This window comes from Artemia franciscana, chromosome 5 (assembly GCF_032884065.1).
Source record: "Artemia franciscana chromosome 5, ASM3288406v1, whole genome shotgun sequence".
Taxonomy (NCBI): Eukaryota; Metazoa; Arthropoda; class Branchiopoda; order Anostraca; family Artemiidae; genus Artemia; species Artemia franciscana.
This window is the reverse complement of record NC_088867.1, coordinates 22,671,886-22,698,939: the sequence shown is the minus strand read 5'-3', so window position 1 is coordinate 22,698,939 and position 27,054 is coordinate 22,671,886. Positions and strand designations below refer to the sequence as shown.

Genomic DNA, 27,054 nt, shown 5'->3' with positions numbered 1-27,054 from the left:
GCCTCTCTCTCTCTCTCTCTCTCTCCTCATATATATATATATATATATATATATATATATATATATATATATATATATATATATATATATCATGAAAAGAGAAATCACCAATGCAACAGCACAAACACAAAAAAAAAGAAAAAAAAAAAGAGACAGAAGGAGAAAAGGAAGACTGTTTTCCTAAATTAGTGATTAATATAGACCAGCACTTGAATGAGGCCTTAACCCTACTCATCCATACAATCACATAGGTCAAACAGCATAGCCACACACAATCAACCATAAAGAATAATCCATGGACAGGCAGTCATGTCGTCAATAAGTATAAGTCGTCATTTACCAAACAATAGAAAAAATAATATAGACAAATAATTCAGAGGCAACACCCAACATAAGGGCTCATCAGGAGAATACACTGGCCTATATAGGGTTTCGCCACTCTAAATTCTCTACCCAGCACAGTGTTGTGGCTACCACAGAATATCCATGGCATCCCCGCGTCAGGTATCACCCCCAAAATATATGCCTATGAAAGAAAAAAAACAGCAAATGTAAAACAACCAAGTAAAACCAACCTAGCTTATCCTGTTAATATATCCCTCCCTTTAGCAACAATAGGTAAACTAAATATTATAAATTTTACCAAATCACAAATATTAACACATTGCAAAAAACCTGAATGAACTAAACAATTATAGAATTATACTAAATAATTATATCTCATCTCTTGAGTTTATAAAGTATACCTTCTAAGGACAAAGTTGCCATCTCTTGAGATAAAATGTTTTTTCTCTGTCGAGTTGAAATTTTAATGCTATATAAATTCTATTCTAGAAATACCCACGAATTAAAAAAAAGTTTTGACTTTTTTAATAGTTATGTGACCAAAACCAAAGTTTTAAGAGGAATTTACACGATGAAACAATTTTTTTATTTTTTTATTTTTTTTTGTAAAGAACCCTGATTTGGTCTTAACTGAGCTACGTCTTGTGCTACAAAATTAAAGGGAAAAAAGTGGAAAGGACTATAGTGCCAAACATATTCTCTAGAGAAGTCGCAGAAGTAAAATAAAAAAAATTATAAACAAAAATCATTACTATCCAGGATCGAAACCAACATCTATGGTAGCTGGCGTCGAACGTGCCAGGAGAGTTAAAACCTGTGTAAGGTTTTCAAAATAAGGTATTTTAAACCTTTGTTTAAGGATTCTTGACAATGGTGATTCTAACGGTACACTTTTCATTACAGCTCGCAACCCCTTTGGAGGAGTTTCAAGTTCTTTTTCAAAATTCACAAAAGATGTTTTTGAAGTTAACTTTTACTGTGAAGACAAACATAAAAAAATCGTGATTTTTCTGAGCCAAATTCAAATAAATATTTTTTTCACTTGTTAGTTTATTTCAAAACTCATTTTTTACTCATCACTTACTAAAGAGACTGCGAGGGGAGTATTCAGGAGGAGGGGTTTGAGTATCTGGCTAAGTGCTATCAACCGATGAGATTTTAGTGGTACACGTTTATGGTTCTAAGCCTTTCCACTTAAGAAATGACAATAAAAGTCCCATTTTTAGCACTGATGGTATTTTATGACGGCACGCTAATTTATGCAAAGGATATAGACGTGAACGTTAGCTTACAAATGAGATCTTGAATAGCTCTTTACGATGATCGGATAATGTTGTTTTCTCTCTTTACCATCATCAGATAATGTTGGAACCCGCTTTAAATGACAATTTTTTCTCGCTAAATAGTTTTATTTTTAACACAATTTTAAAATTATGGTTACTTTGATTTGCAGTTTCCTTTTTGTCCAGGCAACAGCTATTGCCGCAACCATGACTTACAATATATACTGTTGGTGGGGATGTTCGCTAGGGAAAGGGGTGAGGTTAATTAGGTCAAACTAAAAAAAAATCAGTTTTTAATGCTTTCCCTTCATTTTCCTTTATTTTATAGGGGGTGGGGTCGATAACGTACTTTTTTCGTCTTGAAGCTATTTTTTAGGCTTTTAAAAATACCTTCTTTTTCAGAATATTAAAATAATGTGTATTTTAATCATAAAAACTGCAAAGTTTGATATGGATTATAGTTACTATTTCTCATAGGAAAAATACCAAATTTCTACACTTTTCTTGCGGCGTTTTTATTTTTCTTCAGGTACTATGTCACAGTTGCCGCTGCAACGTTGATGCGAACAAAGTGATCGTTGTTTCTTATATATTTTGATGCTTATGTTGCGCCTATTTAAGCTGAAAGATCAAAAGCAATAACAGATTGTATGGTTTCGGTATAAAAAACGAAAGAAAAACAAGAGCTAAGAGCTTATATGGCACTTATGACGAGGTCGAAAGAGCCAAGAGCTCATATGGCTTAATGTCGGTCGGGATTTGAATTAAGAGCTCTGAGACACGAGGTCCTTCTAAATATGAAAATTCATTAAGATCTGATAAATCATTCGCAAGTTAAAAATACCTCATTTTTTCTAATTTCCCCTCTCCCTTCAGCCCCCCAGGTGGTTGAATCGGGGAAAACGACTGTTATCAAGTCAATTTGTGTGATCCCTGACACCCCTACCAATTTTCATCGTCCTAGCACATCCAGAAGCAGCGAACTCGCCAAAGCACTGCCCCCCCTCTAACTCTCCAAAGGAGAGTGGCTCCAGTCGGGTTACATGAATCATGTATCTACTACATGTGCTTATTCTTCTCAGCAAGTTTTTTCCGATCTCTCCACTCTAAACATTTTCCAAGATTTTCGGTTTCCCCGCCCAACTCCCCTCAATGTCACCAGATCTAGTTAGCATTTCAATAAGAGCTCTGAGACATGAGTTCTTTCAAAATATAAAATTTCGTTAAGATCTGGTCACCCGTTCGTAAGTTAAAAATACCTCAATTTTTCTGATTTTTCCGAATTAGAAGCCAACCTCCCCCCCCCAACAACTCCCCCAAAGAGAGCGAATTCAGTCCGGTTATGTCAGTCACATATCTAGGACTTGTGCTTATTCTTCCCATCGAGTTTCATCACGATCTCCACACTCCAAGCGTTTTCCAAGATTTCCCGTTTCCCCCTCCAACCCCCCCCCCGAAATCACCAGATACGGTCGGGATTTAAAACAAGAGCTCTGAGGCAGGAGGTTTCTCTAAATATCAAATTTAATTAAGATCCAATCACCCATTCGTAAGTCACCCCAGATGGTCGAATCGGGGAAAACGACTGTTATCAACTCAATTTGTGCAGGTCTCTGACACGCTTACCAACTTTCATCGTCCTAGCACGCCCAGAAGCACCGAACTCGCTAAAGCACTGGAAATCCCCCTCAACTCCCCCAAATTAGAGCGGATCCGGTCCAGTTATGTCAATTACGTATCTAGAATTTGTGCTTATTCTTCCCATCAAGTTTCATCCCGATCTCTACGCTCTAAGTGTTTTCCAAGATTTCCTTCCAAGATCTCTGTTTCCCCCCTCCACTTCCCTATGTCCCCAGATCCGGTTCGAATTGAAAATGGAGCATCTGAGACATAAGATCTTTGTATATATCGAGTTTCATTAAAATCCGACCGCCCATTCGTAAGATAAAGATACTTCAATTTTAACGATTTCCCATCCCTCTAGTCCCCCCCCAGATGGTCGAATCGAGGAAACAACTGTTATAAGTCAATTTGTGCAGGTCCATGACACGCCTACCAATTTTCATCATCCTAGCACGTTCAGAGGCACCGAACTCGCCAAAGCACAGAAAATCCCCCCAACGAGGGCGGATCCGGTACGGTTATTTCAATCACTTGTCTAGGATTTGGGCTTATTCTTCCCACCAAGTTTCATCCCGATCTCTCCGGTCTAAGCATTTTCCAAGATTTCAGGTTTCAGCCTCCAACTCCCCCCAATGTCACCGGATCTGGTCGGGATTTAAAATAAGAGCTCTGAAGCACGAGACTCTTCTAAATATCAAATTTCATTAAGATACGATCACCTGTTCGTAAGTTAAAAATGCCTCATTTGTTCGAATTAACCATCCCTCCAACCCCCCCCCCCCCCAGATGGTCGAATCGGGGAAGAGACTATTTTTGGTTTAATCTGGTCTGGTCCCTGATACGCCTGCCAACTTTCATCGTACTTGGTAAATACCAAGTGCCATAAAAATGAAACGGATGATGTATTTATCTGGCTAATAATATTTTTCACGAGTTTCTTCCATAACGTCATATCTCCATCATATATGCTGAGTCCCACTGCTCACTTTTTTTTTACATTTGCAGTTGAAGCAAATTTGAATTATAGCAGAACTTTTGCAAACCTAACCTAAAACCTTTGCTTTACTTTTTTGTTTGTTTGTTGCTTGTGTATTGGTTGTGGTTACCAAAGGAGTTTCACCGATGTGAATAATCGAAGTACCTTTTATTGAATATGTCTCGAGTCGTTTAAAACATTCAAGTATAATGGTAACTGTATTTAATATCAGTACATTGGATCCGATCATGTCATTCCAACAATCCACCTCTTTGTTCGGCAATCTTCTTTACTCGCTGTTACTGGGCTGGCATTTTAATCGTTCAGCAATAGCGACAGTCAGTGTTGCTGGGATATTAATCCTTTTAGTGCTCATATGTGTATTTAAAGTATTCAGAAGTGGGAAAAGAGAGACAGCATTTATCAATAGTTCAGGAGAAATATTACTGTTAATCGAAGAGCTACGATTGTTAAGAGGAAGTGTAAAGGATCTTACGCGCTGTTTACTTGAAAAAAATACGAATTTGGGAGAGATCTCCACGAATGTAACGTCAGCCAACAATGCAAAAGAAACAAAAGTGATTGACGAAGTAAAATCAGTTGCAATTTCAGAGTGTGGAATAGTAAACACGGGCTCCAAAACTAGACATGTCAGATTTCGTGAGCCGATACGCCCGCAAAAGCGCTTAATAGCTCTTACGAATTTGGGAGGGATTTCCACGAGTGTAACGTCAGCCAACAATGCAAAAGAGACGAAGGTGATTGACGAATTAAAATCAGTTAAAATTTCAGAGCGTGGAATAGTGCTTACGGGCTCCAAAACTAAACCTGTCAGACTTCTTGAGCCGACACGCCCGCAAAAAGGCTTAGTAGCTATACGTTCATATAAAGAGAATGGAGGAGGCTTGACATGCTAAAGAATAGCTCTAAAAAATGTACCCATCGTCCATTGCTCTATTATCCGAAGACTTCTCCTGAAGATTTTGAAATAGTCATTTCAGTCATGAAATAGCTATCGATATTTGAAATATAAACAAAAAGTGAAAAAAAATGAGCTTGCCATTACAGCTTAGTCTGAGGTAGTCATTTTGCCCAAAGTTTGTAAATGCATGGACACATTTTTCCTATCCGATCTCCTTAGAGCCTTCAGGGTAGGAAACAGGCACCCAGGTCAAAAGGAGCTTTTGGACTTGGAATATTTTCGATCAGCCCTGACCAAGCGAATCTGACGGACGATGGTTCGAAGAGCGGCAGTCCAGCTCTTCTCTGTGGTTTTTGGTACATCTTAACTTTCAGCTGTCCTTCATTTCAGACTCTATTTTAGATTTCATTTCTTGGTTCCTAGTAATTTCTGTTGTTAATTTATGGTTGTAATATCGCTTTTTTCTTTTTTGGAAAACAGTCATGGACATTGTAAATAGGGACATCTCATGCTGTTTTTGGAAAATAACATGCAAATAATGCCTATCTGTTAGTTCGATATCCCTTGCAAAATGCCTTTTAAGTATCAACTGAAAACTTCAGTCCTTCTCTTAGATATATCTGATGCACTCTTTTGGCAACCTCCATGCACATACTTAGTTTTGATTTAATTCAAATCCCCACTCAATTTTCCCTACGATTTTCCCCTTCATTATCTTAGCCTTCCTAGCCTTAGTGCTCTAATCTGTTCCTAAGGTAATGCTTCGTATATCATCAACATCAATACAAAGTTTTATTTGCATGGAAAACTCGCTAGAACTATCTCGAAAACAACCTATCTCTGAAAGAGCTTTAAAGCATTGCTGAGTTTAAAAGTAGCAACTTCAGAAACCCTAGCTTCTAGTGATGAGCAGGGATGCCAAAACTTTCTGGGACTAAAGTGTCAAATTCAGCAAAAAAGGACACTTTTAGTGTCCTCCTAGAAAATTAGTCAATATACTTTAAAAGTTGACAAAAAAATCCCATGTAAAACCTCAAATCGCCTAATACGCGAAGAAGGAAAAAAATTCAGTATAATTTTCTCGGGTTCTCTCGAACCTTCGGTTGTCCTAGTTATTCTTCTCCCGAAAACTCAGTAAAGCCCCGTTTTTATTATGACGTTTTCTGGCAACAGAGCCGGCTTTGCTGCTTTTTGCGCAACAGTTTTCATTTTCGTCAATTTTGACATGAAATCCGAAAGTGCAGTCTTATTTCAGGAACTACAGAAGATACTGAATCATTTGTGCTGCGTTTGCGGTGTTACAGGAACGTAAAGAAAAGTTGAAGTACAACTAAGATGAATGACAAAATGTGTTGTTTAGTTTTTATGTTTTCAGCCAAAATGTCTACTCTGTATGGTGAGAAAACGAAAACGGCGATAAAATCTGTCTACACTATGAGCGGCCCCAGCCGTCTCGGTCGGAAAACACCATAATGAAGACATGGCTTAAAAGATTTGCGCCAGCAGACGACAGATACGATGTCTGTCACTGCTGACACGGCTTAATTGCCCTCGCTCCCTCTTTTCCTTCAGTAGCATATCAGATCTTCTGCAAAATTTTATCGACCATATCCCGCAGACTGATATCGAAAAGCTTGTGAAACGCGCTTGGCTTGGAACGTGCTTCACATCCTTTTCACCTGGCTTTCGCCAACGCGTCTGGTAACGCTGCTCTCGCAAAAATACACAACCACAGCATTATTTCATCCAAACATTAATGTGTTCATGGGATCAATTAACTAAGAGATCAAACTTGATAAGGAGATAAATAATCACAAGACAAATATCACTTGTTTTGCATAAAGCTAATTTATTCTTCAAAAAACAAAGAAATGTCAAATTCTTTGCAAATAGTGACAAGACATATGTCACATGTGCTCAATCAAATGTTGAAATAAAAAAGAGAAAGCACAGAAAACCAAAGAAAAAGACTTTTTGGTGTCAAGAATAGCTATGGTTTTTCGAGAAAAATCCGTTTCTCTCTGCCCACTCTCTTTTTTTCTGAGGAGAGGTCGACGGCGTCTGTAAAAGACAATGGAAAGGCTTATTTAATCGCAATCCTTTTCACCAAAAGTAGAATGGTGCACAACAAATGTCTAGGCAAATCTGAAATATTTTGCGCTAGGCCTTTGTCATCTTCGCGGCTCAAGATGGACCGAATCAAAAAACTTAGACAGCATGAAAAGACCTTTATAAGGGAAAGACTGAGCTTGATTTCACATACGGTGCATTCCATGTTATGAAGGCTTACGAAAAGTGAGCAGATATAGAATGAATAGGATTCCAATTCAGAAGCGTTATACAGAGGTCCAGGCACACCCTGGGTTCAGAAAAGGCTAAGTTTTTCAAGAAAGAAAGGAGAAAACTAGAAGAATGTGAGAGCATGAAGGGAAACTTTAATGCAGAATTCTTGTACAAGAAATCTGTTCAAAGCTTCAGCTTTCGTTTTTGAAAAAAAAAATTAATTTCTAGTGGTTAACCATTTTGGAGAAAAAGACTTCGGCTACTGCAATCTGATTTCAGTTATTTGGTTTTCTGATTGGTCAGTCAATTAGGTCAGGTTCAGATCCATTCTCTATTTGTTCATCCTTGTCGTCTGCCTTGCAGTACCACCTCGAAAATTTGTTAAGTAATATTGGCAGAATCTGCCACCGATCCACCGACACAGCGCTACGAGTAACCATCTGCTTTACATGCATGAGGGAATCCACAGTTTTCACTTCCAACCGATTTCGCAACTTAGTTTTAATGTTTGTCAGTTGAGAAAACTGTCTTTTGGCACCAACACTTGAGTGAGGTAACGCGCATAAGTTCAACATCTTTCAGGAAGAGCTCCAATCCGTCCGGGAGAAACTTGGATGCATAGCTAGCACATAACGCAAGTGAATGGCTTGTGCATCCAAGCGTAAAAAGGTGTGGTAAAGATTCCTGAAACAACGCACCTAGTCCACCATGAACCCCGGTGTTTACAGATGCATTATCATATGCAATCCCTTATCAAATGCGGTGCAGTCTACAGGAGTATGCAGAGGTGCGGCCAGCAGTTATATGTTTGCTTCAGTTTTTTATCAAAAAAACTTTTTCTAAACTCTCTTGAGCAAGTCACATGTTTCACCACGTTTGGATTTTCGCGCTTTTTAATAGGAAAGTAGTGCTGATACGATAAAAAACCCTAAGATGAAAACAAACCTGAAAAGCACAAAGTACAAATTAAAATCAGTTGCAGTTAAGAAAAAACTGAAAATAAATACGCATGGTATTGATTTTGAAAAATGCCAAAAAGTGCCCTTTTTTCAAAAAGTTGTCTTTTTTACCCAATAGCGGCACGGTGTCACCCAGAGTGAAAAAGTGTCAAAAAAGCACTAAAAGTGTCCCTTTGGCAACCCTGGTGATGAGCCTTTTAATGGAGTGGAATAATATGTCAAGTTAAAATAGTCATATTTTATTAGTAATTCAAAACGTGTAAAACTGAGATGTGGCATCTCTACATGCGATTAATTTTGATTGACTTCTCGACTTTCCATGAGTACCCTATATTCTCGATACACAGATTGGCTGCCTTCTACCCGCTTAAACTTAGTACACCTCCATACGGAAAAAGGACAGGCCTGGGAAGCATAAATTAGAATTTTGAAAACGTTACCATTTATCCATTGATCGACGTAAAATTTAATGATTGTAACAACTAAATTTGTGAAGACGGTTAAGGACCTAATACTACTGCTACTACTAATAACTCGCTGCAGCACTCAAACAAATACTCAAATAAATAATATAACGGTTTTTTATCATTTTGTACTCTTTGAAATTTTATTTTTAGTTAAAATAAAGTTGAGGGCGCAGGTGGCAGCAAGTATAACCAAATTGAATCCGAAATTTTCATCACCATTCCTCGAAGCGTGAACAAAAGGTCTGAGTGTAAGGTCTGGACAAAATGAACAAAATTTAGAGTTTTTGGGAGTTCAGGCTGCTAGAATAGGTTTGACAATTATTGTTAAGAGGACCAAGTCGCTAAGGCTAGGAATAAGTGAAGATGAAAAGGTCACGTTGGGTAGCGGAAAGATTGATCTTTTGTACAGCTTCTCTTACATTGTAGTTCTATTAGTAAAGACGGCGGGATCAGTAAAGGTGCTAAAAGTAGAATGGCTAAGGCCCAAGTGGTTTTTTCACAGTTGAAAAAAGTTTGGAAGAACAGGAAGAGAAGTGCGAACCGAAAGTAGAATATTGATTGCTGCAATGATGACAGAGGCCAAATATGGTTCTGAAGGATGGGTGCTTTGAAAACCGGAGGTGTTTTGTTAGGCATTTTCCAGAGAAATTACATACGGATTGTTTTGAGTACTCGACTGACTGATCGTATTTCGTGAGTAGGCCATACGAAAAGTGTGGTTTAATCCAGCTTTCTAGGGCTATACTGAAAGAAAGGCTGAGATGGCTTGGGCACGTTCTATGGATGAAGGAAGATAGATTGCCAAAGATTTGTCCTTTTCGGCCAACCGTCTAAGGCTAAACGGAACGGAAAGGGCTAAACTTGCATAATAAGGGCGGGAAGATGTTGTAAGAAAAGATTTAAGCGAATTGGAAACTTCATGGCAGGGTGTGAAGAGGGAGGTTTTGAATAGATTGGATGGAGAAGGGGTGTGCGTAGCCGTGTTGACCCCAGGTGGCCTGATGCTGCGATGAGTTGTTAGTAGTATTAGTTGTAGTGTTCCTTGATATAAAAGTAAATAGATCGAATTTAATTAATTTCAATGTCTAGAAAAGCTATATCTGTGTGTCTTGATCAAGTTAAATTGACAAAAACAAGTTTTTTTTCAACTGACAGTAAGGAGCAACATCAAAGATTAAAAAGAACAAAAATTATTCTGCATGTGAGTGGGGTTCCCCCCTCCTCAATACCCTGCTCGTTACGCTAAAGTGTTTTAGAACTTATTAAAAACTTCTTGTTCTATTTAAATGGCCCCTGTGTTTCAGGAGTCGTTTTTAGAGAATTAGAGCAAAAAGTCAATCTTTAGCATAAAGAGTGAGATGTTGAGGTGGCAACAACCCTCACATATGGAATAATTTCTGCTTGTTATAAATTTTAATCGTGTTCATTACTGTCAGTTGAAAAAAAGGCTTGTTTTATTATTTTATTTCTGATCGTTTTCAAGTTATGCTTAGAAATCCACCTGCCTTCTATGGAAAATTTCCCTCTTCCAACAGAAATTTGTTATTACAATGAAGTTTCTCCCACGACCCTCTTCCCTCCCGGAAAATTCACCCCAAACAAATCCATTCTTGGTGAAAATCGCCCAAGAAAATTTCTTGCAGGCGATTCTACCTCAAAAAATTCTCCCCAGCATGCTTTCATTTGAAAAAAAAATAACTTCTGATTGTTTTTCAAATCAATGCTGAAATCCACCCTCCGTGGAAAATTTTCGAAGCAGAAATTATCCCCCCCCCCCAAAAAAAAATCTATACTTCCCAATAACAAATTCGATACATAACCAATGAGTAAATCTCGTAACTTGCATTCCTTTCCCCAGAGGCTGTGGAGGGAGGGGGTCATTTTATTCCCAATGGCATAGCTATTGGATATTTCAACTATGTTGAACAAAATGGCTATTTTTATCGGAGGAATTTGGGGAAAAAGTAGCATCAGAGGGGGCTAGCTGCCCTCCAATCTTTTGGGTAACTTAAAAAAGACAATTGAACTTTTAATTTCTGATTTAATGAGCCCTCTTCCGATCACTTGAAAACTCTACTGTTATGTTCTGCAATATGCTGAATCTGATGCTGTGATTTTCATTAAGATCCCTGGACGCTTTGGGGGTGTTTCCATTCTTTTTTATGGCACTTGGTATTAACCAAGTGACATATAGCAATCGCCAATTCTGTCGGTCTGTCGGTCCCGGTTTTGCTACTTTGGGCACTTCCAGGTAAGCTAGGACGATGAAATTTGGCAGGCGCATCAGGGACGGGACCAGCTTAAATTAGAAAGAGTCGTTTTCCCAATTTGACCATCTGGGGGGGAGTGGGGGCCGGTTAATTCGAAAAAAATAGAAAAAAATGAAGTATTTTTAACTTATGAATGGGTGATGGGATCTTAATGAAATTTGATGTTTGGAATGATATTGTATCTCAGAGCTCTTATTTTAAATCCCGACCTGATCTAATGACATTGGGGCGAGTTGGAGGGGGGGGAACCTAAAATCTTGGAAAACACTTAGAGTGGAGGGATCGGGATGAAACTTGAGGGGAAATATAAGCACAAGTCCCAGATACATGATTGACATAATCGGAACGGATCCGCTCTCTTTGGGGTAGTTGGGGGGGGGGGGGGGTAATTCTGAAAAATTAGAAAAAATGAGGTATTTTTAACTTACGAACGGGTGATCGGATCTCAATGAAATTTGATGTTTAGAAGGATATCGTGTCTTAAAGCTCTTATTTTAAATCCCGACCGGATCTGGTGACATTGGGGGGGGGGGGGGTTGGGAGGGGAACTTGGAAAACACTTAGAGTGGAGGGATCGGGATGAAACTTGGTGGGAAAAATAAACACAAGTGCTAGATACATGATTGACATAAACGGAACGGATCCGCTCTCTTTGGGATAGTTGGGGGGGTTATTTCTGAAAAATTAGAAAAAATGAGGTATTTTTAACTTAAGAACAGACGATCGGATCTCAATGAAATTTGATATTTAGAAGGATATCGTGGCTTAGAGCTTTTATTTTAAACCCGACCAGATCTGGTGACATTGGGGGGGAGTTGGGAGGGGGAAACCTAAAACTTGAGAAACACTTAGAGTGGAGGGATCGGGATGAAACTTGGTGGAAAAAATAATCACGAGTCCTAGATACATGATTGACATAACCGGAACGGATCCGCTCTCTTTGGGGTAGTTGGGGGAGGGGTTAATTCTGAAAAATTAGAAAAAAATGAGGTATTTTTAACTTACGAACGGGTTATCGGATCTCAATTAAATTTGATATTTAGAAGGATATCGTGTCTCAAAGCTTTTATTTTAAATCCTGACTGGATCTGGTGACGTTGGGGGAAGTTTGGGGTGGGGGAACCTAAAATCATGGAAAACGCTTAGATTGGAGGGATCGGGATGAAACTTGGTGGGAAAAATAAGCAGAAGTCTTACATACGTGATTTACATAATTGGAACGGATCCGATCTATTGGGGGGGGGGGGTTAATTCTGAAAAATAAGAAAAAATGACGTATTTTTATCTTACGAAGGAGTGATCGGATCTTCATGAAACTTCATATTTAGAAGGACCTCGTAACTTAGATCTCTTATTTAAAATCTCAACCGGATCAAGCGTAATGGGGGGGGGGCGGAAATCTTAGAAAATACTTAAAGCGGTGAGATCAGGATGAGACTAGATGGGAAGAATAAAAACCTGTCTAGGATACGTGATTGACATAACCGGACCGGATCTGCTCTCTTTGGTGGAATTGGAGGGGGGATAATTTTGAAAATTGAGGCATTTGTAACTTACGAAAGGGTGACCAGATCTTAATGAAATTTGATATTTAGAAGGATCTTGTGCTTTAAAGTTCTTATTTTAAATTCCGACCAGATCTTGTGACGTTAGGGGGAGTTGGAGGGGGAAACCGGAATTCTTGGAAAACGTGAAAATTGGGGTATTTTTAGAAAGAATTCATGTCTCAGAGCTCTTATTTCAAATCCCGACCAGATCGTTTGACATTGGGGGGAGTTGGAGGGGGAAATCTTGGAAAAACACTTGGAGTGTAGGAATCGGGATGAAGCTTGGTGGATAGAATAAACAAATGTCCTTGATACGTGATTGACAGAATCGTACTGGATTCGCTCTCTTTGGGGGAGTTGGGGGGAGAGGTTCAGTGATTTGGCGAGTTTGGTGCTTCTGGACGTGCTAGGACGATGAAAATTGATAGGCGTGTCAGGGAGCTGCACAATTTGACTTGATAAAGTCGTTTTCCCAGATTCGACCATCTGGGAGGCTAAAGGGAGAGGAAAAATTAGAAAAAATTGGGTATTTATAACTTACGAGTGGGTGATCGGATCTTAATGAATTTTGATATTTAGAAGGACATTGTGACTCAGAGCTCTTATTTTAAATCCTGGCCGGCATTAAACCTCTTATTTTCCTTTTTAAATCAATCTATTGATTCATAGAATTTTGTTAGAGCTCATACCATATGATCTCTTGGCTCTTAGCTCTTCTCGCCTCGTCACAAGTGCCATATGAGCTCTTAGCTCTTGTTAAAACTTGTGTAAGTTTTCTCAGGTCCTAACTATTGGTGCGTAATATTAAACTTAGTGAACTTTATACATTTTGAATTGGCATAAAAATGTCATTGTTTCGAAGGATATATTGTTATCAAAACTCTGTTTTTTAGATTGTCTGTTACTATTTAGCCGCGTCTCTCTTTACTTACAGTTCTTTACGTCGAATTGTTTAATAATTGTTAGAAATCAATGGCCGATTCAAAGACTTTGGGTTTTTGCTTAATACTGAAGAGGTATTTCAAGATGGCACGAATGCTGGTTATATTAAAGCGAATTGCCTCAAACTTGGTGAAGAATTCCATGCACTGGTTCCACGAACTCATTATCGGCACATTTTCTTATGAAATGTATAGATGAGTTTGAATTAATTGTGCAATATGGAGATGAAGGGGTCGTCGCAGACACAAGAGCTGCCTGTCAAATATTTTTGGTGATTACAGTGTTGGTGGCCAATAATAAGCGGTCGTTTAATAGAAATTAATATTAACGTATATCAAATCGCCTATTGACCAGGCGCGAGTAATTGATTTACCGTTAATGAGAATAGAATGTGAAGAATTAGAATCAAACGTGGACCAGGATGAACTAAAGGATTTAGTGTTAATTAGCACATACGGTAAAAAAAAATTGTTTGATATTCAACAAAATATGTTTACAATGTTTATCAATAAAAAGAAAAAATGGAATTTCAACAGCTGAAAATCGCTGAAATTCAATACTTAACAGCCTTATTGGAATTCCCTTATCATTATTGAATTTCCAACTTTTTCAGAAACAATAATATTGGATTTACAAATCCGTATGGAAATTTCAATTTGTTTACTGAATTACCTGTAAAATCAACATATTTGGTGACGATTCATTAATGCTGGTATCGCTGATTAACATATAGTGAATATAAGCCATGTGTTATACCCGTGGCAATCAAAAATATCATATAACACTTCCACAAACAGTAGGATCACATCTATCTAATCCCAACTTACCAGAATACCAGCTAGGAACGGTCCTCAATAATCAAGCTCCAACATACGCCAGAACCGGTTCTTTCCCTGCTCAGAGATAGACGTTTCATCTCATCATTGAGTTTAGTAGTATCATTGGTTAGTACCAATGATACTAGGTAGTAGTATCACTGGTAGTACCAGCGAAACCTAAGTAATCATGCTACAGAAACGATCCTGTGAATTATGACCTCATATGTTCACATATTCTGTCTTGTCTCTATTTAGAAACCGTCAAAAACTATTTCTCTTTTATCAATACATTTATTAATTTATTTTTATAGATTTATTGCATATCACAAATGTATAAAAAACAGCACTGATGGAGTAGTAAAGAAAGAAAAAGAACAGAAACAAGTAACTTCTGACAAAAACAAACAAAAATAAAACAAAGAAGAACTGATAAAAAAAAGTACAAATGAGGGCAGTTATGCGTAGAAACAAACGCATGATCAACGAAGGACAATTTCAAAAGTGCTTTCACCAATAATCTGTCTCCAATTTCTCTCATTTCTTTTCTGCACCGTGGACGCTGGACTAACAACTCCGTACCACGAGGATAGGGAGCTTTTGTTAGTCCAGAGAGGCAGCCGCAGCAAATATTTCGCATACTTGTAGAAGCATTTCCGTATATCCTTAATATACGAAGCAGTAAGAAGAAACCAAAATGGTGCAAGAGCAAGCAGATGCGGTACAACAAATGCATTATAAACGCTAGTTAAGATGCGGTGGTTAAGTTTATACTTTAATGCAACTAGTAAACTGTACGCTTTCCTAGAATTCTTGGCAAAAAATTCTTTCAGGAGTAGATGCGTGGTGCCAAGATTTGACCCAATCGGTACACCAAGAAACGTCAGTATATCGTATGCTTTAATAATAACATATTCACCCAACTGAACACTTGTCGGGCAATCTGAGCGGTGATTGAACACCAGGAACTCAGTTTTACTCTCAGTAAATCGAATATCTAAAGGCTATTCTACTAATGTCAAGGGTAGTTCTGTTGAGGTACAATGACAGTATTATTAAACAGGGGCGGAGAAGTAACAACACCCTGTCTAATACCTTTTTTGGCTGGAAATGAAGCAGTAAATTCCACTATGCAAGGTGAGATGGTGACCTTTACTCTGGCACTTAGCTTTTTATACATATCACATATTGCTTTGATGGCGGAAGTATTTACTCCACGCTCATAAGCAGTCAATAAAATATGCGAATTTACACCTGAGTAGAAAGCTCTAGATACGTCTAACCCAGTAAAATATAATACCTCATTATTTTCATGAGCATGTAGAAGTGAATTAGCAATCAAATGGTGAATATGGTCGCGGCCTACTCCTTTCTTGAAGCCAAATTGGTTATCCTACGTATAACACTTATCAGATGTTCCGTCAGTAATTAATAACTCAAACACTTTGCACAAAACCGGTGACACCGTAATTGGCTTAAAAGAAGAACATTGGTCCGAAGGCTTTCCCCTTTTTAATACCGGCATTAATACTCCAGTACTGAACAAATCAGGAACTATACCACAACATAATATCATCTGAAAGAGTAAGGTCATATGCTCAATCAGGAAAGGGGACCCACACCTTAGATGCTTTGCACAGAGGCCATTAACGTCACGATAAGTTTTTTTTTGTAGCTTAGAAATGTACTCGGTAACTGCAGATCGAATAATAATGAAACTGATCTCATCACTTAATTGACCCAAGCAACCGTCAAGCTCCGTTTCATATTCATTTGACAATGATGGATGAGGCTGGGAAAACTCACTTTAAAGTAATCTATAATCTCTTAAAAGTAATTTTGACAGCATTATAGGCTTTTGATTTATCTCTTTTGAGCACTTTCTATCCGAAATTAGGATCACTTGTGCATTTACTTGATAATTTAGCATAGTGTTGCCTAAGCACTTTCGTGAAATGCCGCTTTGTTTTCAGACGAATTTCATTGACCAAATTTTGACGCGGCATACCATACTCCTTCCAGACATGAAACTAGAATTTCGATTTAGCAAAAGAATCAACGAGGTCAGTATTACTTGACCAACCATACCTCTCAGTTCCGAGACGTACTTTTTGGATGGGAACTCTAGCACGCCCGACAGCGCTTAAACCGCGAACGATCGCAGTAGAGTATATCTTCAAAGGCTAATCGTTTCGTTGAGAAAAGTAGATGAAACGGCAGTTGGGGCTTCCCAAAGTAGAATCACAAACAGCCTGGAACGCAAACATATCTACATAAGTCCAATCGGTGCTTTCATGACATTTACTATCATTGTCTGGACTTGGATCACTCGGCGAAATAAATTGAACGAGAAATATATTACTGATGGGCATATGATCTAAGGCTTGGAAAGTGGAGGTAATGACGATTTGGAGTCTGGTTTCATATTCGGGGCGCACATTAAAGAGTCCAGAGAAGAGGTGCTACCGGAGTTAAGGATATATGTGAAATCTTTGGCACTCTCGACCGCCACGAGCTGAGGGCACAGGCTATTCAGAATATTTGCACGACTACTACTTTCGTCAGAAAGGTTATAGTTCAAATCATCAGCAAGGATTACTGGTAGGTTTTGTACTTAACAATCTGACACGAGGGAACTGACTAGGCGGCAGGCTTTATCGAATTGTCTTTCTGATGTAGCATTACGGTAATCGGTGGGTAAATACACTGAGCCCACCACTGAATTCTGAATTTTGACTGCCGTAAAATAGTCACTGTCGCGCAAGTGTTTGGGCATGAAGACACTTCAGAGAAGAATAGCAGTACCTCCACTCGGCTGCCCAGTCCCGATATTAAATTTCAACTTTTATTTTATTTTTTGAAGTTTGAGTAGCCAAAAGGGTATCATAAAGAAATCAGTATTGTAATTGGGGCATTTTAAAGGGGTTTAGAATGGGATGTCTAAGGAAGTTGTAAAGGCACAGTACTCTACTCCCTCTAGGATTTTTAAGGGGTTATGGTAAGATAAAAAAAAACAATAGAGAACAGTGCCAAAATAAATATCATTTGTATAATAGTCAACCAGTCGCTGACCCTGAGCTGAAAGCTGAAATTTTCAACCAACAATTTGTATCTCTTTTTTCCTCAACTTCCAGTATTGTTTTTCCCTTGCCTGAAAGGCTATCTCGAAGGTTATCCCGGTTGATAAACTAGAAAGTTTACTTTTTTAGCTCTGTAATTTGTAGTAGCATACCTTGTTTTAATCAATTATGTTTGGCTAGCCAAATTTGAAAAGATTAATTGAGGATTTGAATTAGTGTCCCTAGACCTTAGATCCTCCTGTGTCTCCAGAGGTGCCCAGGGCATCTACAAGCAGCCACCAGTCATCCCTCATGTGCACCGCAGCAAGAACATCTTCCCACGTCGTTGGAAGGGAAGCATTTATGTTTCGCAGGTCTGCCTGAGTGTATTGTGCGGCCTGCCTCTTCTTGTTCTTCCTTTGGGTTGTCTCTGGAACGTCGCTTTTCGGATTGAATTCGTTTAGGTGATATTAAAGTTAAAGTACATTCTAGCGAATATTTAATTTGTCACCGAGTGGATAGGAGGTTGAATTATGTAAAAAAAAAAATTATGAACAGAAATTACTTCGCAGAAGTAAGGCTAACGCCCCTTAAGTCTTCTATGGCTTCTTCCCTTACATCTAAGGTTTTGTTTTAGAATGCGTCGTGTAAAATTTAAACCAGAATCATACCTTTTGTTTGAAATATCTCGGTTGTTGTTGTTGTTGTTGGTTTTTTTTTTTTTTTTTTTAAGACTTTATCAACTTGGCTCTGAGTCCCTCAAATATTACAAATTAATTTATTCGGCAAAGAAAAGGATTTTCAATCCTATTTAATCCTATTATATCGCTCCTTGATAAAATGAATAAAAAAAAAGGAAAGGTACTCAATCAGTTTCATATCCCGCGAGATTCTAACAAGATGTTTTTTGACGACAGAATCTACCTGCCTGATTAATGATTTTGATAGATGGTTTCCAGGAACTAGAAATTTTCTCATGAATAGATTTCTTCCTTTTCCCGATAGCTAGGAAGTATCAACAATATGTATATTTGATATTGAGCCTTCAAAGGTAATGTTTGCATATGAATTATGAATAAAGTATCGGAAGATCTTTAAGAAAGAACTTCGATATTAGATATTTGATTGATATTTAACGAAGAGGATTTTGAAGCAGGGATCAGGATTGACTTCGCCTCCGCAAAAGAAGGGGGAGATCAAAGTATTTTAATTTCAAAGTGACCTAGTAAAAATTCTTATTTACGGCTGTAAAAGTTCTTGTAGTTTTAAACAATGATAGTAATCTGTATTGTTTCTAGTTTTGAGCTCTTGTACAAATTTCAAACTAGCTGGATAACAGAGCAGAAACAGAAACCAGAGGCGGTTTCAGGGAAGACAGAGGGGACACTTGTCTCGGGCGCACAAATTTTAGGGACGCAAGACGTCAAATAAATGATCAAAGTTTCTATTCATTAAGTATTTGAAGTTTTCCTTTTATTAAGATAAAGTAGAGGGCGCAGTTAATAAATGAAAGTAATTAATAAATTCATAATTAGTTAGTAAAATAAAAAAAAATAATCGTATAATAATAATAATAATTTAAGATAATGATAATTACACAATAAGTTATTGATTAATTAATAAAAATAAAATAAAAAAATAATTAATTGACTGATAAATTGAAAATTGTTGTGTTAATATATGAAGATTTGGTGGAAATTTGGCCTGAAAACTTTGGAGAGCCAGGGAGGCTGCTAAAAAATACTTTGCCCCAGGCGAAAGATAGGCCAGAACCGCCACTGATAGAAACGTTATAAGATTATGATCTTAAATGAAGTTTTGAGAGGAACAACAGCGCAGACTTCTAATCTTTTTTCTCGCAGTAAAAAATAGAATATTGAAAATGAACATGGCTGATTTTTCTCGAATTAATTTTTTTTTTCGTTCCGTCGCGAGAGCAATTTTGTCTGGATCATCGACGAAATTTCTTAGAAATTTTGCTCATGAAGTCCAAACAGAACCATAACCACACTTCCAAAAGCTCGCTCGAGCAATAATCGAATACATTTTCCGCTGTCATTTAGATTTTTCTCAGAAAAACTCTCTTCTTCTTAGAGCACATGTTGCGAATAATCACGTCCTAAACTCTCAGAATTTCAGTTTCTTTTGCGTATTTAAACAAATTAAATCTTTATAAATTTGTATAAACCTTTGCTAACGGACTTTAAGACTTAAAGCTCATAAAACAGTGATAATGCCAGTGGAAAGGGAGTCCTGGAAATCAGAAAAATTGCTATCGAAAATGGTCAGCTTATATTGGTCGAAATGTTGAAATCCTCCGTTGAAATGTGTTATATATTTGGTTTTTCTTAACTGTAGTGAAGTGTAGCTAAATTGTTATAAAACTTAAATGTTGCTTTAAGTTTTGAATGTACATTTATCGAAAGTGGTTTGATGTCCAGAAAAGGATGGCTTAGTAGTTCAATGAACAAGAAATGATCTAAAGCCTCTGCGTCAAGTGTTATTTTCAGCAGAAACTTTAAAATATAAAAAAACATAAATATTAGGGGCCGCAACTGCCACCTCTCAACCTCCTACTTTTTAGCTAAAGTCTAAGTTTAATGGATAGGAGGAAAAAATGGAATATGTATTTTGTTTATGGGAGTTAAAGCGATATTCAGTGCGCTAGACCGTAACTCAGGGTTCCATCGTTTATTTTAATTATTGATCCGAACTTCGATTATTAGTTAATTGCTAATTTTTTAATCAAAATTTCTTATTGCTTCACAATAAAATTTGTTTTTAATGTTGATTTGTCAATTAGCCTGGTTGTACTTCCTAAATTCTACTTTACTACCGCGCTAAAAGGGCTAGCTGAAACTGAAATTTATTCCAAGGACATCAAATTCTTCCTAACAGCAAAATTAGCAATCTATATGAAGGTTAAGACAATAGTAAAGCTCATAAGATTTTGAAGAAGGCCTGCCCAGCAAGCCCATCATTCTTGTGTGCTTTTTTTTTTACTAAATTCCATGATTCAGATGATTCAATACCTTGCTAAAAGGGCTAGCTGAAACCGGAATTTATTTCAAGGAGATGAAATTCTTCAAAATAGCAAAATTGGCAATCTATATGAAGGTTAAGACTATAGTAAAACTCATGAGATTTTGAAGAAGGCCTGCCCAGCAAATCTATCATTCTTGTGTGCCCTTTTTTTTACTAGATTCCATGATTCAGTACTTTGCTAAAAGGGCTAGCTGAAACCAGAATTTATTTCAAGGAGAAATTCTTTCAAACAGCAAAACAGGCAATAAAGAAGCTCATGAGATTTTGAGGGAGACCTATAGAGCAAGACCTTCCTTCTTACTTGCGTGTATTTACTTAATTCCATGATTCAGTACCTTGCTAAAAGGAGTAGCTGAAACAGGCTTTATTTCTAGAGTGTCAAGTTCTTCCAAACAGTAAAAAGTGATAATTTATGTTTAAAAGGATTAAAAACCATAATGCTGTTTGTATTTTGGGGGATACCTTTACAACCAGCTCTTTTGCTCTTACGCCCATGCTGCGTAAAATTGTTCTGACAACTTAGTTGTGTTTTTTTTTTCAGCTGAAGATCTTTTTTTAAAATTGTGATGAGTCAGAAGGATGAAAATAATTGGATAGACGCCTCAAATTTTGCCAGCGTTATTTTCTCGCACGCATCTTAATTTCAATGAAGAAACGTATTGAGAACGCTTTAAATTAATTTAGCTATGAACGATTTTATATTGTATGTCTGAAATATAGAAGCAAAGATTCAACATAAGTTTTAATTCTACTTTGTTGCCAATGCTGTACTTACAGCCGCTAAATGTTCGAAAAATAAAATAGTGAAAGAATTGGCAAATATCTCGAAAAATGTAGGTAAGTCCATGAAAATCACCTTTGAGTTTTCAAGAATTTGACTTTCCCGCATCTGGTGCCCAAAATCGTCGAACTATGTTTTGCTTAAATCACATTATTAGCTTTTTAACCATAAATTTTGACTTTAAATAAAGAAAAGAGTTAACCTCATATTTGTTATTTAGTTTTTGGAAAATTCATAGTCTGAAATGAGGAGTAGGCTACCTTCTCTCCCTCCCTCTTAGCTTACTTCTCAAAAAGCTGGTTGAAATTAAAAAAAAGAAGAAAATCCTGAGTTTTTTGCTTCCCAATGTAAGACCAGGATGTTAGGTAATTTATGAATCGGTGTTGGAGAGAAAAATGAGTGTCTATGTTATCAAACAGTTCGTGGTAACGAACTGTATTAAGGAGCGACCCGGCTCAATAGAAACCAAAAGTCTAATAAATGGAATTTTGATACCAATAGCTACATCAAAAGAATCGCATTTTAATGCTGATTTTAAATATATAAGTTTCATCAAGTTTAATATTACGCATCAAAAGTTACGAGCCTGAGAAAATGTGCGTTATTTTAGAAAATAGGGAGAAACACCCCCTAAAAGTCATAGAATCTTAACGAAAATTACACCATCAGATTACCACCATCACCTAGGCCCCCTCCCACGCTAATTATTTCCCAAAGTCACCGGATCCAAATTCTGGGATAGCCATTTTATTCAGCGTAGTCGAAAAACCTTATAACTATGTCTGTGGAGACGACTTACTCCTCCACAGTCCCCGTGGAGGGGCTACAAGTTACAAACTTTGAGCAGTGCTTACATATAGTAATGGTTATTGGGAAGTGTACAGGCGTTTTCAGGAGGACTTTTTGGTTGGGGGAGGGGTTGAGAAAAGGGGGATATACTGGGGGAACTTTCCATCGAGGAATTGGTCATGGGGGAAGAAAATTTCCATGAAGGGAGCGCAGGATTTACTAGCATTATTTAAAAAAAAACAATGAAAAAATAAATATGACAAGTTTTTTTTTCAGTTGGAAGTAGGGAGCAGCATTAAAACTTAAAACGAACAGAAACTATTACCCATATGAGGGGCTCACCTCCTCCTAATACCTCGCTCTTTACTCTAAAGTATTTTTAGTAATGTCAACTATTTATTCTACGGCTTTTGTGATTCAGGGGTCATTCTTAATGAATTAGGACAAAATTTAAGATTTAGTGTAAAGAGAGAGGTACTGACGAGGGGGCGAACCCTCTCATATGTGTAATAAAAACATGAGAATAAAAAATTCTTTACGTAAGCTAATTTATAAGTTACGTATATCTTTTACAAATAAAAAGATTCGTAAAAAATTAAAAGTTCTAGTTGCCTTTTTAATTAACCAAAAAATTGGAGGGCAACTAGGCTTCCTCCCCCGCTCTTTTTCTCAAAATCATTCGATCATAATTATGAGAAAGCCATTCAGCCACAAAAAAAAAATTCAAATTTCGTTTTAACTATTCCTCTGCTGACAGCCAAAATCAAAACATGCATTGATTCAAAAACGTTCAGAAATTAAATTAAAAAAAACAAGTTTTTTCAACTGAAAGTAAGGAGCGACACTAAAACTGAAAACGAACAGAAATTACCTTGTATATGAAAGGGGCTGCTTCCTCATCAACGCCCCGCTCTTTACGCTAAAGTTTTTTACTGTTTTAAAAAGAAGAGTTGAGAGAAAGAATCTAACTTTAGCGTAAAGAGCGGGGCGTTGATGAGGAAGCAGCCCCTTTCGTATACGAAGTAATTTCTGTTCGTTTTAAGTTTTAGTGTCGCTCCTTACTTTCAGCTGAAAAAACTTGTTTTTTTTTGTTTTTTTTTAATTGTATGAAGGCTTGAAGTGATCTGTCCATTTTGTACTCTTCAATATTTCATATAAAAGCTTTTCTCCTTTCGGAATCTTACAAAGAACTAAGATTGTCAAGAAACATTCATGAGGTATTTTAATTCTAGAAAGGACCTTTCAGGTTGAAACTTTCCGTGTTAACTGAAAATTTGCTATGTTATGAAATATTTATATATTTTTTTTGCCAATAAACTCCTAAGTACTACTGTCATTATGTTCACTTATGTGTCACACTCATGATGTTTTTTATGTAGGGAAAATGTTGCTTGTAAAACATATTGCAGCATTAGAGGGAAAACACTGTCATGAACGTCTTTTAAGGTTACTTTTCTACGGGATTTATAATTTAATTCTTCGTCATTTATTTTTTGGAAACAGCTGGAGAAAAGATAAGCGGCAATTTTTGCCAGGACCAAGCCGTTTGTAGCATGAGGTATATATTTTTCTTCTTTTTTCTATGTCCACCCCAAGGTTAAAAATTGAAGTTTACTCGGACCCCCTGATGGTCCCTGATAGGGTCAGCTTACTTGCCCAAGTGACTCCTAAGATGTTACAAGTGTGGCATTTTAGTAACCTCGAACTACAAAGTGTTTCTCGATTTACCTTCCTACATATTCAGGGATAAATTCCTAAAGTGCAAAAACGTTTAGCTGGAATGGAGACACATTGTTTTTAGCTACTCCTTCCACCAGCAGTAAATTTGAATTCATCCTACCCTATCTCCCTCGAGCTTCTACGCTGCCGAAAGTCTTTGAATCCATCCCCTAAGGTATTGCAGATGTGGTATTTTAAAAAGTTGGATGTGCTTGTCTCTATATTTGGTTCTAGCCTCTCCTGCCAAGTCATAGTTGGACATTTTCTTGTTCCCCATCTCCACAAGACTCCTTGAAAGTTTCAACTTGGTATCACATGCCGTTCCTTAGGTAATTCAGATACACTAGTTTGATATTCTGGCAACGTTTAATGTCATCTGATTTACTTTGCTACGTAATGTATGATATTGTCTGTCCAATAGGAGTTTACAGTTTAAAAATGTTTTGGTGGATCAGAGACAAAATTGTTTAGCTCCTTCCTTTCCCCAACAGAACCCGAAAGATTCCACCTCGTCCTCCCAGCTGGTCCCGAGATATTGCAGACATGCTAATTGAAGACCAGACTACGCAGAGCCTCTTTCGATTTACCTCAACCCTGTCCCCAATTCATAACTACAGATCTACTTGACCCTAAATATTCCCCCGAAGTTGTATTCGTCTGGGTATTCCCGAGACATTGTAAACAATCTGAAAAATGAGGTACATATTGCATCTTTTGACTTATTGAGGTAAGTTACCCATGCCATTTCCAGAGTATGAATGAATGATCAGTAAAAACTCAGTCGAAATGCAATGAATTATGAATGAAAAGATTTTTGCCCAATTTTGACCCCTCCCCCTTTCTCCCTCTCCTTCCCGAGTACTATCGAAAAAATATGCAATTGTCTTGACGAAAATTTAATCTTCAAATGTTTTGAGTTAATCGTATACCAAGGATCAACCATGCCCTCCTTTACCATTATAAAATTTATATGCGAAAATCGGACAATTTTCTTTTCCCAGAGATTATGAGCGTTTTGTCTCTCCTGGACGTATATTTCGTGAACCTTTCATCTATTTTGAATAAAAAGGCTATTTCAAAGTTTTGATTGATTCCCTTTGGGGATGTGGAGGCCAGGTAGGAAAAAGTTACATTGGAGGGGGACTGGCTCACCTGCAATAACCTTCGATTCTTAAAAAGAGAATTAGAACTTCGAATATCTCATTTAAAAGCCTCATATCCGTCCTTGGTATATTGCAGATATCCTCACAAACTATTTTTACTTAGAAGCCAAGGATCAACTTAATATCCTTAGCCTTTCCTGAGATAATGTAGGTACGCCGTTATAATAACCAGGATTTACCTAGTGTTCTTTCATTTCATTAACTATTTCCCTCAATATCCTCTGGAAGTTTACACTTGGCGTCCTTAATCGTTCCTGAGATATTGTGGATAGCTAATCTGACAACCTGGATGCACATAGTGCCTTTTGGTTTAGTCCAGTTGAACATCTTTCTCAACATTTTTTGGGAAATTTCAACTAATTGCCTTTGGCCGTTTTTGAGATTTTGTTGATAGGCTCTTTTGGCAACCCGGATGCACATAATTTTTATTTTAATCTAGTTTAACGTCCTCCAAGACAATCCCTGAAAGTTCCAACTTCTTTATGAAATATTGCAGTTTCGGTCTTTTGACAATATGGATGTACAGGGTGGATTTGATTTAATTGAACATTCCCAGGAAGTTTCAACTTAATTCCCTTTGCTGTTCTTGAGATATTGTTGATGGGACGAATTTGACAACTTGGATGCACTTAGTGCCTTTTTTGCTCAGTTCAACAACCCCTCAACATTCTCAGAAAGTTTCAACTTAATACCCTGTGTTGCTTCTGATATTTGCAGGTAGGCCTTTTCGACAATATGTGTACACATTTAGTTAAACGTCCCCGTGAACATTTTCTGAAATTATTCCTGAGACATTGAAGTTAGGCCCTTTTGACAACCTGGCTTTACTCAGTTTCTTTGATTTAGTTTAACATCCCCGTCAGCTACCCGAAAGTTTCAACCTAATACCCTTAGCCGTTCCTGATATATTGCAGATGCGCCCTTTTGAAAACCCGGATGTACAGTGTCTTTTGGTTTTGTTCAATTTCGTCCACAACATTTCCTCAAAGATTCGCAGGCTTTCCAGGCTTCAAGATCAAAGAGTAAAACCTATGTGGAAATAGTGGGTAACTTGCATAATCTACATCCTTTGCCCTGGTGTCTGTGGGGGCAATAAACTCTAATTAGACCCTAGTGATCACCTTAAATATCTTTTTAGATGGTTGTTTCAATTACTTTACCTTAGAAGCTGGTTTATTTTCTTTCGGGCTGTGGAGGCAATGGGCGATTGTGGCTTGTGCCTCGTTTTGGGTGTCCACCTATAATAATACTAGTAATAACATTAATTATTACAACAATAATATCATTGTAATAAAGTCCACATCTCCGCTCCGAATGTTCCTACCAGAACCAATAGAGTTCAGAAAAGGCGTGTCTTCACTCGCAACGATAGGTGTTTGTTTTCCCAGATCGAGCACAAGATGTGTTCTCGGATAATTTAATATCAATGCAGAATGCAATTAATATATTACACTCACATCTACGAGAGATAGGATTAGAGATTGAACCATCTAAAACAGAATTCCTAGTGTCGAATAGTAAAAGTGATATCCAGCATCATTCAATTAAGGTGGGATCACTTAATATTATTAATAAAGATTCCATTAATTACCTTGGGTTGCCTTTTGGTCCGTCAATTAAAGCTACGCGGGAGTTGGTGTTATCATCTGTGTTGGGAAAACTTTGGAAAACATATGGCCTGCTAGTCAGGGTGAAAGGTCGTTTTGATAAACAAACACTTGCTATAATTTATAATTCAGTGTTTGCACCTCATGTATTTTTCATTTTTCCATTTCTGAAGTTTTTGAGTAAAAGTGATAAAAAGCGTATCCGCGTTTACTTTTTCCGGTTTTGTAAATATTTTTTCGGAATTCCACTATGGTTCAAAAATAGTTATATTATACGAAAATTCGGAATATTTGATATAACTGCTAAAATGGATCAAAAATACGACAACAATACGAAATTTTCCCCTTAATTGTCTCATTTAATGGAAAAACAGTATTGTCGTTGTTTCTGTAATTAAATAGATATTTATGCGCTATGTTTATGGGTGCTATTTTATGAGTTATGTTTATGAGTTATGT

The 27,054-nt window shown here is 37.3% G+C and overlaps 1 protein-coding gene and 1 pseudogene across 1 annotated transcript in view; one reads left to right on the top strand and one right to left on the bottom strand.

The window, feature by feature from the left end:
- LOC136027124 (exportin-7-like) overlaps positions 1-21,275 on the top strand; it is a gene marked incomplete in the record, with an annotated part of 197,101 nt that extends 175,826 nt beyond the window's left edge. Inside the window, 1 exon segment of the mRNA XM_065704079.1 lies at positions 21,078-21,275.
- On the bottom strand, positions 14,410-14,656 carry LOC136027799 (small nucleolar RNA U3; annotated as a pseudogene).
- Positions 21,276-27,054: the final 5,779 nt, after the last annotated feature.